Consider the following 14,814-nt stretch of genomic DNA (forward strand, 5'->3'; position numbering starts at 1 on the left):
AACACCAACGGTTTTTGTAGCTTTATTAATTATCTTATTTATATCGGATCAAACGGGGATTTATCATCAAAGATGGATATCCTAATCATTAGTTATCTGCACAAGTGTCGAGACTGTTTTATTGATGCTATTAATATTTCAAAATAATGGATTTTTCATATCCTTTTCATAGCAAATTACAACAGGGATGGAGAATACTTTAAATAAGGGAATATGGAAGACTAGGCATTTACAGGGCTTATGACCTGTCATTGGCTGGTTTAAGTGGCTACTTTACACACTGTGCAACATTCCTCATTTCGCCTATGTTTGAACATCCATAATTCTTCCATTTAAAACATTTAAGTTTGTAGGTGAAAATTCTTGATGAAAGTTCATTGTAATTTATTATATAAATAAAAGACGAGTGATACTTTAATCCACAAATTTGGAATATCCAGTGACCGGTTTCATCGCTTTCGCGACATCTTCGTCTGTCGCGACCCTTTGTTTTTCAGAAATCATAATTTACAAAAATCACACTCACGAAGGATGGGACACTGAAAATAAAATAAAATACTTAAACTAATTAAAATAGCATTATATCACCTCATTAGTTAACCCAAAAAAAAATTGATAATGATCCTTATAATAAAAATAACTCTATTTAATTTACTTTTATATAACTTTGAATTATTTGTCCTCACCTCTGTTTTGTATAAATACATTGAACTCCTTAATAAAGATACCAGTCTCGAAGATGTCGCGAAAGCGATGAAACCGGTTACTGGATATTCCAAATTTGTGGATCAAAGTATCACTCTTCTTTTATTAATATAACAAATTCTTCCATTTGTTGATTTTAGCGAAGTTAAAGAGCTGAAACCTTTATTGTGGTGAAAAGATTCACCTGACTGAATTATTTCACATACTAGTCAACGCCTGAAAACTAAATGCCTAGACCTCCATATTCCCTTCTTTAAAGTATTCTCCGGAACTTTCCGTGTGAGAGTCGAGTGTCTTAACCGCTACACCACGGGCACCGCCATATACGTAGATAGTATATAGTAGATCGAGCGCATTTCTTGTGCACGAGGCCTCAAGATTATCCTAATTCCTATAAACAATATATTCACACTCGTATAAGTAATCGTGGTGTTTAGTATATTCATTATAATGCGGGAATGATTTGCAAGACGCGTATCGTATAACTTTACGGAAAAGAAGTGTGTAACTCGATATGACAATGCAATATTGAGTGTTTTGATTGGAGAACGTGATGGTGTCGAGGAGAGGGTCGGGGGTAAGGGAAGGGAAAGTACAAAAACCGCCTACTTAATGGATATTCTGTGTAAATCTCAACTTGAGCTCAACTCTATATTGAAATTTCAGGTAAAGTTAAACAGCTGTGACAGTTTGCAGAATTATTATTTATAATGTATAAATATTAGGCAACATACAAAAAAACTTTCATATTTTCTGCTACAGGCACTAGGTTTTATTTTCTTATAATATTATTAGTGTACCTTTGATATAATTGCATATTCCGCCGTCATTGAATGATACCGCTGACAGAATAAAATTAATTGAAACATCGATACCGTAACGCATCAATGATTTGCGCATATCAAAATGAAATATAATTTACGTACATAGAATTTAAAAAAAGTGATTTTTCACTTAAAACAGTTTATTATAGCTACATATTCATCAAAATAAAGTCGATGTCAAGACCGGCATCAGAACACAATCGTTTCTCTGTCAAGGTCCTAAAATAAACGTTGTGAAGCCTTGGCAGAGAAAGAGTCGTATTTTGTAATCAATTGATTTTTGTGATTATGAAAACTAAAAAAAACTTGTCTTTCCTGGATCCTATTATTGTCTCCTTCCAAACTCATTACCCCACCCACATTCACCATCATTTAATGTGTATGACATAATGTATTCTTATTAAGTTTATATGCGCAAGCTTTATCTGCCCATAAAAACTTGTCTTTTCTGGACCCTATTCTTGTCTCCTTCCAAACTCATTACCCCACCCACATTTCCCATCATTTAATGTGTATGTCATAATGTATTATTTTAAGTTTATATGCGCAAGCTTTATCTGCTCATAAAAACTTGTCTTTCCTGGATCCTATTCTTGTCTCCTTCCAAACTCATTACCCCACCCCACATTCCCCATCATTTAAGGTGTATGACATAATGTATTCTTAATAAGTTTATATAAAAAATTGCTGTTATTTAGCAGCGGGCGGCTTTCCCTTATATATGTCCATTGGGTTAATGCCCCCCAAATTTTGCTACTAATCTAAAAATATTTACCCAAAATACGTTATAAAAAAAGGAAATAATATAATGTAATTAGGTTTTATAAAGTTACAGGTTTTATACAAAAGCAAGAATAGTGCTTATTATTATTAAAGAGAAATAAGGAATGAAATTAGAAGGGCAAAGGAAGAATGGATGAAGTGCAGTGCAAAGAATTGGAAGTATATGATCGTAATCATAATGCTTTGAAACTGCAAAAAAAAACTAAAAGAATTAACAGGTTCCACACAAAAAACTACTCTATCATACGACTCTAATAAATTAATATTAAACGAAAAAGAAATTATGCTTACATTAGAGAGGTATATTATTGAAGTATTTAAAGATAATAGATCTAACAACCCAACTTAGAATAATAATGACTTGTATGGACAACCAATATTAAAATAATACTTCATGCAATAAACACCTCAGAAAACAGAAAAACTTGCGGACCAGATAATATTCCAGTTGAGGTACTGAAGCTTATCACTGACGATAATATTGACTACCTGCTGAGGTTATGTAATGCAATTTATGACACAGAGGTTATTTCTCAAGACTGGTTGAGCTCTACTTTCGTAACACTGCCCAAAAAGCAGCACCCAAAAAAATGTAGTTACTACAGACTAATAAGTCTGATGAGTCATATACTGAAATTGTTCCTTAAAATTATACATGCGAGGATTCGGATTAAATGCGAACAGGACCAGGACGATACGCAGTTTGGCTTAAGAAATGCCTTCGGTGCAAGAGAGTTTATTAGCTATTAATGTTTTGCTGCAGAAGTGCCACAATCAAAGAAAAGAGATTTTCCCATGTTTCATAGATTATGAGACAGCATTTGACAGGGTAAAACATTCTAATTTGATGAAAATGTTGAGGGAGTGTATTAAAGACACCAAAATGCAAATGTTTATGCAAAACCTATACTGGTACCAAACAGCTGAAATCAGACGCGGAAACGAAGTATCAGATGCAATACCCATTCAGCGGGGAGTGCGACAAGGTCCTGGTCCCCCTTGATTTTCAACTTGTATTCTGACTGACTTTTTAAGGAAGCGCTGAACAACAATGAAAGAGGCCTGAAGATCAATGGAGTTGTAATCAACAATATCAGGTACGCTGACGACACTGTTTTGCTGGCGGATACCATTACCGATCTTCAAGAGCTATTATATAATATATAGTGTGGATGCATTTGGCGAACAACTGGGTTTAACAATTAATGTTGGTAAAACAAAATTGATAACATTTGGCCGACTTGATTACTTCGCATTTTCTCTCAAATTAAAGGGTAGTAACATTAAAAAGGTGGACAAGTACCTCAGTAGCATTTTAACAGAGACCCTCGATCCAGATATAGAAATTAAATTCAAAATTGAGACAGCAGGAGCTGCTGCTCTGCAGGAGATTTAATAAAATGAAACCCCTATTCTGTGATGCTAATCTGAACTTGAAAATAAGTCAAAGATTGGTAAAATGTTATGTGTGGTCTGTTTTGTTGTATGGCTGTGAGACTTGGACTCTGAAGGTGAACACTATGAACAGGCTGGAGGCATTTGAGATGTGGTTGCATTGCAAAATGCTTAAGATATCTTGACCATCTAACAGACCTTATAACAAACTCAGAAGTCTTAAGTCGAGCTAGAACGAACAAAGAACTCTTAACCACCATAAAAAATAAGAAACAGAAATGGTCAGGTATTTGGGGAAAACAACGATTTGTTCGTAATAGTATAAGTGTGTTTATTAATGAATATTACGTCTTATTTTCGGGTAAGCCTCGTTCACCCCCACCCTTCCTCGCTTCGCCTCACCATCCTACTGAATCGCCAACTTGTCACTACCGAATCTCCAAAGTATTCACAAATCGGTACATATGCTATAAATATCCGAATAAAATAAAAAAACTTAAATACACATATTTTTAGCAATATACAAACAACAACACAACCCATCACGCCGTTTCCCCGTAAGGTTGGGCCGACAGGATAGAACGACACATCACTCTATCTTTACATACGGATCTCGCTTCTTCTACATTCATACATCTTCTCATGCACGCGCGCCGATTATTCCAACTTTTAACATGTCCATCTTCAAGTATTTGTTAGATTTGGTCATGCCATGTCTTTCTCGGTCTTCTTCTATTTCTGCATCCATCGTAAATATTTTTAGCCGTTCTTTCGCTGTCCTATACTCTACATGTCCAAACCAACGCAGAGCTCGTTTCTTGATTTTGTTGATGATGCTTATCTCAAGCCTTACATTATGTACGGATCTCAACATTTGTGCATCTATCGTACATAGTTTTACCACACATCCGTGAGAAATTGAACCAAAACCTTAGACGAGTGTTTTTGACTTGATGGCTGCTCTCCTTATTAAGAATATCAAGTTGAGATAAGTCTGCCTACTACACAACGTGTAGCGGTTGGCGCTTGGCCTACCATTCTTGAGATCCGGGATCGTATTTCTAGCAAGATGTTTAAATAGCGATACTTTATTGTTCTGGGCCGGCCCCTGAAGCGTAAGACGGTCACCTTACCTTCGTTTGACAGATACGCTAGACAAAATACGCTGCATTTTATTTACGAATTCAGTGCCCTGTGCCCCGCCGGGTGCAGAATAAGGAATGATGAAGATTGTTAACGTATTTTTTCTATGGCTGGCCGAATAAGGAATACAGTTATGTTCGCCCACCAAGCTCGAGGTCCCAGGTTCGACTCCTGACAGGGTGGGCGTGAAAAATCGGTTTTACTGTGATTTTCACGGAAATATTTCATTGTTCGTGGACTTACACCAGAAACAGATTACTGACCACCTCGCCCATGAACAAAAATTATTCATATTCGCTGAAATTTGAATTTCAATTGAATACCCTATGCACCACTAGGCGCTAGTGTGGGTAGGGAAATGGTGATGATATACGTATATAAATAAGTTTATTTCCTTCATGGCACCCCAATCCTCCGTGTTTAGTAAATATTATTTATTATAATTTGTCTGACATTCATAATATTTAATAACTTTGATGATTCAGAGCACTCAGACAACGGGACATATTCAAACTGCATTTGTTTTCAAGTAATGCTACATAACACACAACTATGGCCCGCATGTGTCGGAAATATAATATATACTGCCAAAATTTACTGATCTTTTTTCCGGAGTACCTCGGGGTTCGCACTTCGGACCATTGTTTTACCACGCGCTTCTCTATGATATTTATGTTGTATTTAGGAACGCAAAGTTTTTTATGTACGCAGATGATAAAAAAATAGACCTCAAAGTTGAAAATCCCCTTGATTGTCATAAATTTCAAGATTGTCTAAACCTTTCGACAGAACACTATTTGAAAAATCGTATTAACGTCAATGTATCAAAGTGTTTGCGCCGTCTTCGCGCCGTCGAAAAAACCAACCTGTTCAGAGAGTTGATACTGTACGCGATCTGGGTGTTATTCTAGATAGCAAACTTATATTTGAGAATCACTTCGATGAAATACTGACCAGTGCACATAGACATCTTGGAAAACCAAGATTTCCAAGAAGTACAAAAGTACTTCGTACATGTCAGGTAATTAAAGTTGTCGCGTGTATTAAATAAATAAAATTTAAATAATAATTAAAATGGCCTGTTTTGCATATGTTCGCAGTTTGCTGGAGTATGCCTCTTCTGTTTGGTCTCCACAATATGTCACACATAAAGAAAGGTTGGAGAAAATTCAATGAACATTTCTTCGACATCTTAACTGGAGATGCAGGTACACCGATCTAAATTATATGTCTTCCTGCAAAAAGCACCACTTTCTTAGTTTAGAAGATTGTCGTCTACTATTAGACATGGGGGTCCTTCGTGACATATTTAGTGGACGCCTTGATAGCCCGGCTCTTATGTCGGAGTTATCATTAAATGTCCGTCGAGCTCTCTATTTCATGTGCCAGCAGTTCGTACGAATTATGCTTAAAACTCTCCACTTATACTTTTAGCTCGTGAGTATAATTTGAACTTTCCCCTTATTGATCCGTTCGATTGTAACAAATTAACATTTGAAATGTGCGTTTTAAAATACACATTTTCCTTATACTTAGTAGTTTCAATAATAAAATCTTATTTTATATCTAATTCTTCATATTTTTGACACTTGTGCAACAATATGTACACACATGTCCACCCTCATTCCATTATAACACTCACTCACCCACCCTCTCACACGCATACACTCACTCTAACACAAACACACTAACAAATATTGTACGAGTATTTCATGTATTTCTGTGGATATCTGTCATTAGTTTTATTCTCTGTATATTTCGTTTGTTATATTTTTTTACGTGTATCACTGTTGATATCCCCAATAAATAAAATTAAAAACTGACTTTTTTTGTGATTCTCTCCCAACTTTTGCAAATAATCTCTTAGGAATAAATCTTAGTTAATAAGTACACACGTACAGCTTTTTTTCATTGGATTGAACCTATACTGCGTAAAAAAAAATTAATAAAAAAAAAAAATGTTATTCTGTATATTTTGGGTAATTCTATAATAATTATACGAGTATATGCATTTAAAATTGTATCGACAAAACCTTCAAGTTGTATGTTTTCTAGTATGTATCTTTGTTGAGTTACCTTATAAAATAAAATAAAACAAAACAACTCGAGTAAACGGGCAACAAAACCAATCAGCCCTGTAGGTTTATAGTTACTACAGGTAACATAGACTTTCTCTAAATATTAGATAAATAGTCGTTATCGTACTTAGGTACTCGGTTATCGAAGATAAGACATCTCTATTGTTAGTTGAAAGGGTGTTATGGTTGTAATGTTCGCCTAAATAAACATAACCTCCAAAGATATTCTCCATCCCTGTTGTAATTTGTTAATCTTAGTGATTCCCGACAAACCTAAAATATTGTTGATAAATTACCTGGTCCATGAAGAAGTATAGAAATTGAAAAAATAATATTTTCAGGCGTTGCCTAGTATGTAGGTGAAATAATTCAATTAGATGAATCTCACCCGCATAAATAAAGGTTTCAGCTCTTTAACTTCACAAACATCAACAGATGAAAGAATTGAAGGAATTTAGATGTTCAAATATAGGCAGAATGGTGAATGTTACACAGTGTGTAAAGTGGCCACTTAAACCAGCCATTGACAAGTCATAAGCCCTGTAGATGCCTAGACTTCTATATTACCTCCTCTTAAATGTTCTTCATCTCTGTTGTAATATTTTGTTTAATACTTTAATAAATAGCTGCACGAGCAAAACAGGTTTTGAAATATTTATTTTTATGAATACCTCCTAAGGTTTATTTCATCAAAAATAATGAAGACTTCGTGTTTACCCCTATACTACTTACCAAGTACTACAAGTTTAATCAAATTGAAACGCAAATCTAAATCTCTAGATGATCAAACGACATCGTTCTTGATCGATAGTGGACGTTTGTAGTATTCACAATCCCCGACAAATGTGATCACCAGCTCGAGTGAAGTGCCGGGTCTGGTAATACAACGTGATCCATCAAATCATTCCACGAGATTGCGAGGATTACCTTCCTATTAAATGGACAATCCCGATGGACGTAACGCAGCCAATCACTGTGGGGGAGATGATGATACTCGCACTAGCAGAACCTTTATGAGAAACTTTTATAACAAGAATAATTCAAATGATTAAACATGTATTTTCATGTAAAAGTCTAATATCCTAAACCATTTTCTGTATTATTTACATTTGTAATATTCAAGTAAATATTAAACATAATGTTAGATGGAAACCACTCTAACCAGAAAACGCTCCGTAAAAACTTTCTAATTCAATAGTACGTAAAATAAGTTAATAAATTAAAATAAATAAATGCAAACCGGCGCATAATCAATATTATTATTTTTTCAATCGGAGGCCCGTTCGGCGCTTTTTGTTTCACACGAATGATGCGAAAGATCAATTTTTTGTATACTTTTTTACAATAGAACCTTTACATGCTTATAAGGGGGGAATTGCTAGCCTAGTAATTTAATCCCCATAAGTTAAAACTAGAAGAACGGATGGTAAAAAAACCAGTTGAAAACTTGAATTGAATAGATAGAAATATAGTTTGACCATTTTTACTTATTAACCATTTTATTGCACGTGTCCACGACCGACGCGAGGCGACGCAATGTTTAGTGTAGTAATAATAATAATCTATAATTTTTATTTTCTACACCGCGACGGAAAAAGAAATGGAATGAATTATTAAAATAATATTACCTCTGAATGTATTTTTTTAAATGAGTTAATTTCTTTAAATTTAATACTTATATTTTCGATTATAGTTCATGATATAATAAGTACCTCAAGGAATAATTATTATTTGCTAACAAAATTAAAATGACTATATTTATATTTGAAAATAGTTCATTTGCATCCTCAAAAAACATGTCTTTTATTTTTGTTATTGATAATGTATAAAGCGCCATTTTTACACAATAATCCCTCAATCTCCTCTCTCTCGAATTCGCGCCTCATGTCTGAGGATGATGGTCACGCCCGACTCCAGGTCTCGGTCTCCCTCCATCTAGGACGGACTTGTGCTGCTCATTAGACATTTGTCGCTGATAGTGTTTTTATGTTTTAGTATACAATTTTATAAAACTAAGATGAGATATTCATTTAGACCCTTAGGGCCGATTAAATGAGATCTGATTGTCGAATTTTTCTAGCTAGTTTCAGTCGCCAACAGCTAACCGTTATTATTTAAAATACCGATTCTTTACTATTCAATTTGAATCGCTTACTAACCGATCTTTTTGCGTAGATATAAAATACGTACATACATTTGCAAATTCTGCGTGGTTTTGGTAGCATTAATTTAAGCGACAGGCTATACTTTATTACATTTAGATTACTCCCGATAACAAAAAAATAATTTGACGCTCAAAGGAACAATATTTCTACGTGACCGAGAGCCTAATCAACCGAGGCCCGAAGAACTGATCAACTGAGGCCCGTAGGACCATAAAACAAGGCCCGGAGGGCCGATTAGACATTAGATACTAATGATTTCGAGGGAAAAAATGGACTGATGTCCTTAACCGTTTGTTCTAGCACCAGGCCAAACCGACAATTGATTTATGTACTATTTTTGATTTTCTTCTCCGTGTCCGTGAAATATAACCAGAATCTTTGACGAGTATTTTCGACTCTACGCTTACTCTCCGATAAAAATCCTAATAACTGAAGCCAAGCGGATATAAGTTTGTCTCTTAGAGTAATGGTTGGCGCGTTCGCATGTTCGTCTCGGGCCCCTTTCCTGGCAAGGTGAACAAAAATATTGGTATAAAATTTGTTTTTACAAAGAAGCATTTCGTTGTCCTTGGACTGGCACCTGAAGCGTAAAACTGATCGCCTTACCCCTATATGTAACAATTGATCGAGATGCGTTGCATTCGGTTTATCTATGTAGAACCTTATGCACAATCTTGAGCTGATTGGGATATGATGACCTTTTTTTATTAAAATTTCATAACAACGGTGTTTATGGAACCTCCATTTGATATCATATTTCTTTAGGACAAAATTACATTTTACTAATGGTCGTCGATTCCCGACATCGGCTATCACGTTCCCCGAGCTTTAAGCCTCCTTTAGAATATCTGTAATAAATGTCCCTCTAAGACCTTCTGTAAATTTCCGGTAACTCCCTTCGGCCGACGCCAGCTCGGAAGTTTGTACCTTGAAAGTCTGGAAATGACGTTAAAGAGAAACATCGATCCTTTTAAAATAATATTCAAGAATAATTTTCTCGGATGATTACATATAGAACGTATTTATACAATCTTATTTTAAATTTAGAATCTTACAGTACAAAATAAGAAACTACGGAATATAGAAAATAATTGCGTCTAAGGTATACGATTTTCTCGATCTTTCGTTTAATTACTGAACAAACAGAGTCACGGTTCGATAAAAGTTCGTCGCTGGCTCCAAAATAACTTTATAAATTTGATTGTTTTACAAAATAATTTTCCACTTCGGCCCTCCTTTCTCCCCAACTTCTCCTTCCTGGGACATCGATATTTAATTAAGAGAACGAGTATTTTCTCGGACTCCATTCTTTTAGTTTAAATGTTAATTTTATTTTATCTTTCTTAAAGAATTATTTAACATCGAAATGAAAATACCCGGCGCGGCAGTTTGCCTTCGGGGATTTGTTTCAGAAGTTATATTATTTTACTTTAATCGTTAAAACTTCGATCGTCCATAAAACATAAATGAAAATCTTATGTTAATGAATTTGTAACGTTAAAACCTTTTTTGCAATTTTTCGATGAAATGGTATTAAAATAAAAATAAATAACATCAAACTACATTAACATAACATAAAGTTATTAGATAATCTATATATTAGGAACTAAATTCACGTAACGGAAGGTATATAATAGTATATTTGTATACCATTTTTCCTATGTTATATATATTATAATATTAAGAGCTCTTATTACATTTCGTTTGTCCCGAAGTTTTTGTTTAATTTGTGTAATATGTTTACGGTAAAGGTAGTTTAAGGTAAACATGAACAGAGAAATATAAAAGGAAAAATAATGAAACCCACTAAACCGTGAAACCGCGAAACCGTGAAACCGCGAAACCGGCTCGTTAACAGGTTTCTTATTTTTCCTTTACAAAGAAAAACGTTAGAGAAACTATAAAAATTTAAAAAGTAATATAAACATTATTTAAAACTAAAATCATACGTATTTTTCACAGAAAATTTATTCACGAAATGTTTTAATAGATGACATAAAATATAAAGCCTTGTTACAGCCATTTAATTACTTTTTCTTTTAAGATCTGCTTAGGAATCTTATTGAAAATTTTAGTAATTGTATAAAGAAGTGTTTTTTGGCCATACATGTTTATGAACCTCGGTTTTAACAAGCCTTCACATTGTGCTAGCCTTGTATTTTTTATTTTATTTATTTATTTATTTACAATTTTAAAAAACCCGTTAGGGTTACATTAGAAATTTAATATTGTCTAGTCATTTTATGTCTCGTCTAGTCTAGTTAGTTCAGTCATCATGTGCTTTTTCAGATTGATTTTAAATTTGTCTCCATTAAAAGTTTTCAAGTAGTAAGGTAGGTCGTTGTAGTGTTTAAGTCCATTATGTAGTATTTTTTACTGTCCTGTGTTTGTCTTTGCTTTTTCAATATGATAGTGTTTTTGTTGTCTGGTGTTATATTTATGTATGTCAGCATTTTTGACTAATATTATGTCGTCGTCTTGTATGTTTCCCAGTGTTATTTTGTGCACAATTTTTAAGGTCTCAATTTTAGTCAAGTAGTTTATGTCAAACTGGTGTGTTTTTTTGTACAGTTCAGTCGTAGAGGTCAGGTAGGGTAGGTTGTATGTTAGTTTAAGAATTTTATTTTGTTGTCTTTGTATTCTTGTTATGTCTGTCTTGTTACCAGTTCCCCAGAAGGCGATCATACCTTTTCTGGTAGTTATTATCAAATCGATATCTAGTAACAGATTCAAGCCATAGAATAGCATTTACGGACAGGCACCCTTGCTTTTTTAAAAGTTCGGGTACCTCTTCCTTATCATTTCTAGCTGATCTGTTAATTAATTTAAGAGCCGAGTTTTGTAAAGATTAAATATTTCCAATGTTGGTTTTACAAGAAAGGCCCCAACTGGTAATACCGTACCTAATAATTGATTCCGCTCATGATTGATAAATAAGTCTAAATGTTTTTATTGGGACATAATATTTTATTCTAAACATGCTGCCTATAACTGTCCTTAATCTTTTACATAATTTGAATATCTAATACAAAAAGCTGAAAATTAAATTACAATTATTATGGCGACTCCTTTTCTTAACTTTTGGCTTGCCAACCGCCGCCAAATTCAATAAATCCAACAAATCCAATAAATAGCATGATAAATTATAAATAAAAATAGCAGTTTTGGAATATTTTCGGAGACGTTAATATTTTGACATATAATATTAGGTGTTCACGGATGTTGCATTGTGATCGCGAATACGATAAACAACCATTATGAGAAATTGTTATCTCGTCGTTTATTAGCACGTCAATAGTTATTTGTGATTGAGCTACTGGTACCTAATCAGGTCGCAACATAACAGCCATAGAGTTAAAAACACGTGTCTAAGATTCTGGTTCTATTTCACACACATAACTGTATTTTTCATCCGCCCGGGTACATAATATTAAGTGAATAATTTTACTGAAAATAAATTTTATCAATATAAAAATCAAAACAATACTTATTGTTAGCGGGTACACGTAGATTTTTACGAAATTTCCTTACCTAGAAATACACTTCAAATCAAATTATAAATTAATGTTTAGGAATACTAATAGAACAGGACTAGCGACTTGTTACAACTCTACTACTGGGAAAATACATCCCCCTATCCAGTCTGCTCACTTACCTACTCACCCACTCACCCACTCACCCACTCACCCACTCACCCACGGTTATGTCCGCTGGGTGCAGCTGTACTGATTGTTGACCTATTTTCGGATGCTCAAATTTCCCAGTTCGAACTCGTAATTAAATTCTAAGTAATTGTCTCTATATCGATTTTAGCCGCAATTTATTAGCTTGTATTTAATAAGCTTTATTTTATGAATCATCTCATGGTACTCAATATAATTAAAAATAAAATATGTTATTTGTACACGATACTCGTATCAAATTAAATGCGATCTCAAATAACATACGTCTTTATTTCCTATAAACTTCGAATTTGGACAATTATTTATTGATATAAAAACCGTCAACTCGGTAATAAAAAGAACTGATTAATATTTGTTTAATATGTTGGTTTATCGGTGCTTCTGGGAGGAGAATCAGTTGATGCTATCGAACGATATGTCGTTATAATTTAACGCCCCGATGTTACTACAGATATCGCGTTATGGTGTAGGTACTTAGTTCATATAATATACCATAATGGTCATTTAGGAACATCAGGACGATTCGTCAACAACTATTCAGTTTTGGGTAGGCTCCCATAAAACTTTCGGTATATTAATATACATATTGTAGGCGACTTTTGATCGGAAAACGTTATTTAGCAGAGAGACACATTCTTTAAAAAAATAAAAAAATAAATGCATTCTGCAATTAAATCATATTTTCGTAATTTCAGCATATGTTAATTTGGTTTTTCTTTTCTTTTATTATATTTTCTTTGTCTAGTCATACCATATATATGTGCTATAAACTATTTAATAATAAAAAAGGAATGGCCCACGCTCAGACGCTGTGGTCTTAGTGGGCATTTTTCCAATTCATGTTATAGCTTAATTTTAAGATGTATTTTTCCAAAGTGTATTTTTGTAATTTCTATGTAAATAATATATGTATGGAAAAATAAACAAATAAAAACAAAAAAACAAAAAAAAATGTCGGTTTCCAACCTGAATATATTTAAATTAATATGAAACCACATTTTTTAATCACTAGTGTTTTAATTTTTCTACCGACCAGTTTTAAAACAACACAAGCTTCTTTATTAATGTATTTCTTAACGAATGAATTATATCCTATTTTATTTATAAGTTAATGCTTCAAATATAAAATTGATAAGTGGATTAAATTGTCGACATCGGTCTAGTGGTGTAATGGTCAGCGCGTTTGCCTACCATGTAGAGTCTCGGGTTCTGGGCAGCGCTTATATTGTAATTGGTCGGTTTCAACATTTTGCCTAGTGCTTGTGATTTTCACATCCCTGTTTTTACCTTATAGCTCATCCTAGCAGTCCGATTATGTTGGTCACTACGAAACCCGGTCACCTGTGAACAATTTCAAATCAAAAGTGGTCAAAACTAAAAAATGTACTATACTGGGTCTTCCAATGGGGACTTCCGAACTTTAACAGTTGATAGTGGCCATATTGTTGAAGCGACATCTGTCAAATTGGCTGTCATTTATTCAGTCTGTTTTGTCAAATCTCCATGGACGGATATAGCGTTCAACAACACCTGCAAATGATTAAACTATTAAATCGAAATAGGTATTCTGTTCAGACAACGTTCCGCGCGCTTTGCCCATTTTACGGTCGCCATAGGCGTCCTACCGAGAGAACTATTTACAGTGTGGTGGATAAATTTGAATCCACTGGTTCAGTAATCAATCAGTAAACATCCGTACGTCAACAAAACGCAAGATCTGCCGAAAACATTGCCGCTGTCCGTGAGAGTGAGCAGGAGAATCAGGGGGAGTTGGGATTGCGTCGCTCACAAGAACTCGGCCTTTCGTAAACCACAACTTGGTGAATTTTGCGTCGTGACTTGGGCCTGCACCCGTACAAAAGTTGATAGATCTAGTGACTGAAGGTAAACTATTATAGACAATGACGTGTGTTCGCTGAATAGACTCTAGAGCAGTTGGAAGCTGACCCTAATTTTCATCGAAAAATCATCTTCAGCGATGAGGCCCATTTCTGTATGAATGGGTACATCAACAAACAAAATCGTTGAATTTGGGACA

Source organism: Micrasema longulum, unplaced genomic scaffold (genome assembly GCF_059751315.1).
Source record: "Micrasema longulum isolate JH-2025_06_02 unplaced genomic scaffold, ASM5975131v1 h1tg001169l, whole genome shotgun sequence".
Classification (NCBI taxonomy): domain Eukaryota; kingdom Metazoa; phylum Arthropoda; class Insecta; order Trichoptera; family Brachycentridae; genus Micrasema; species Micrasema longulum.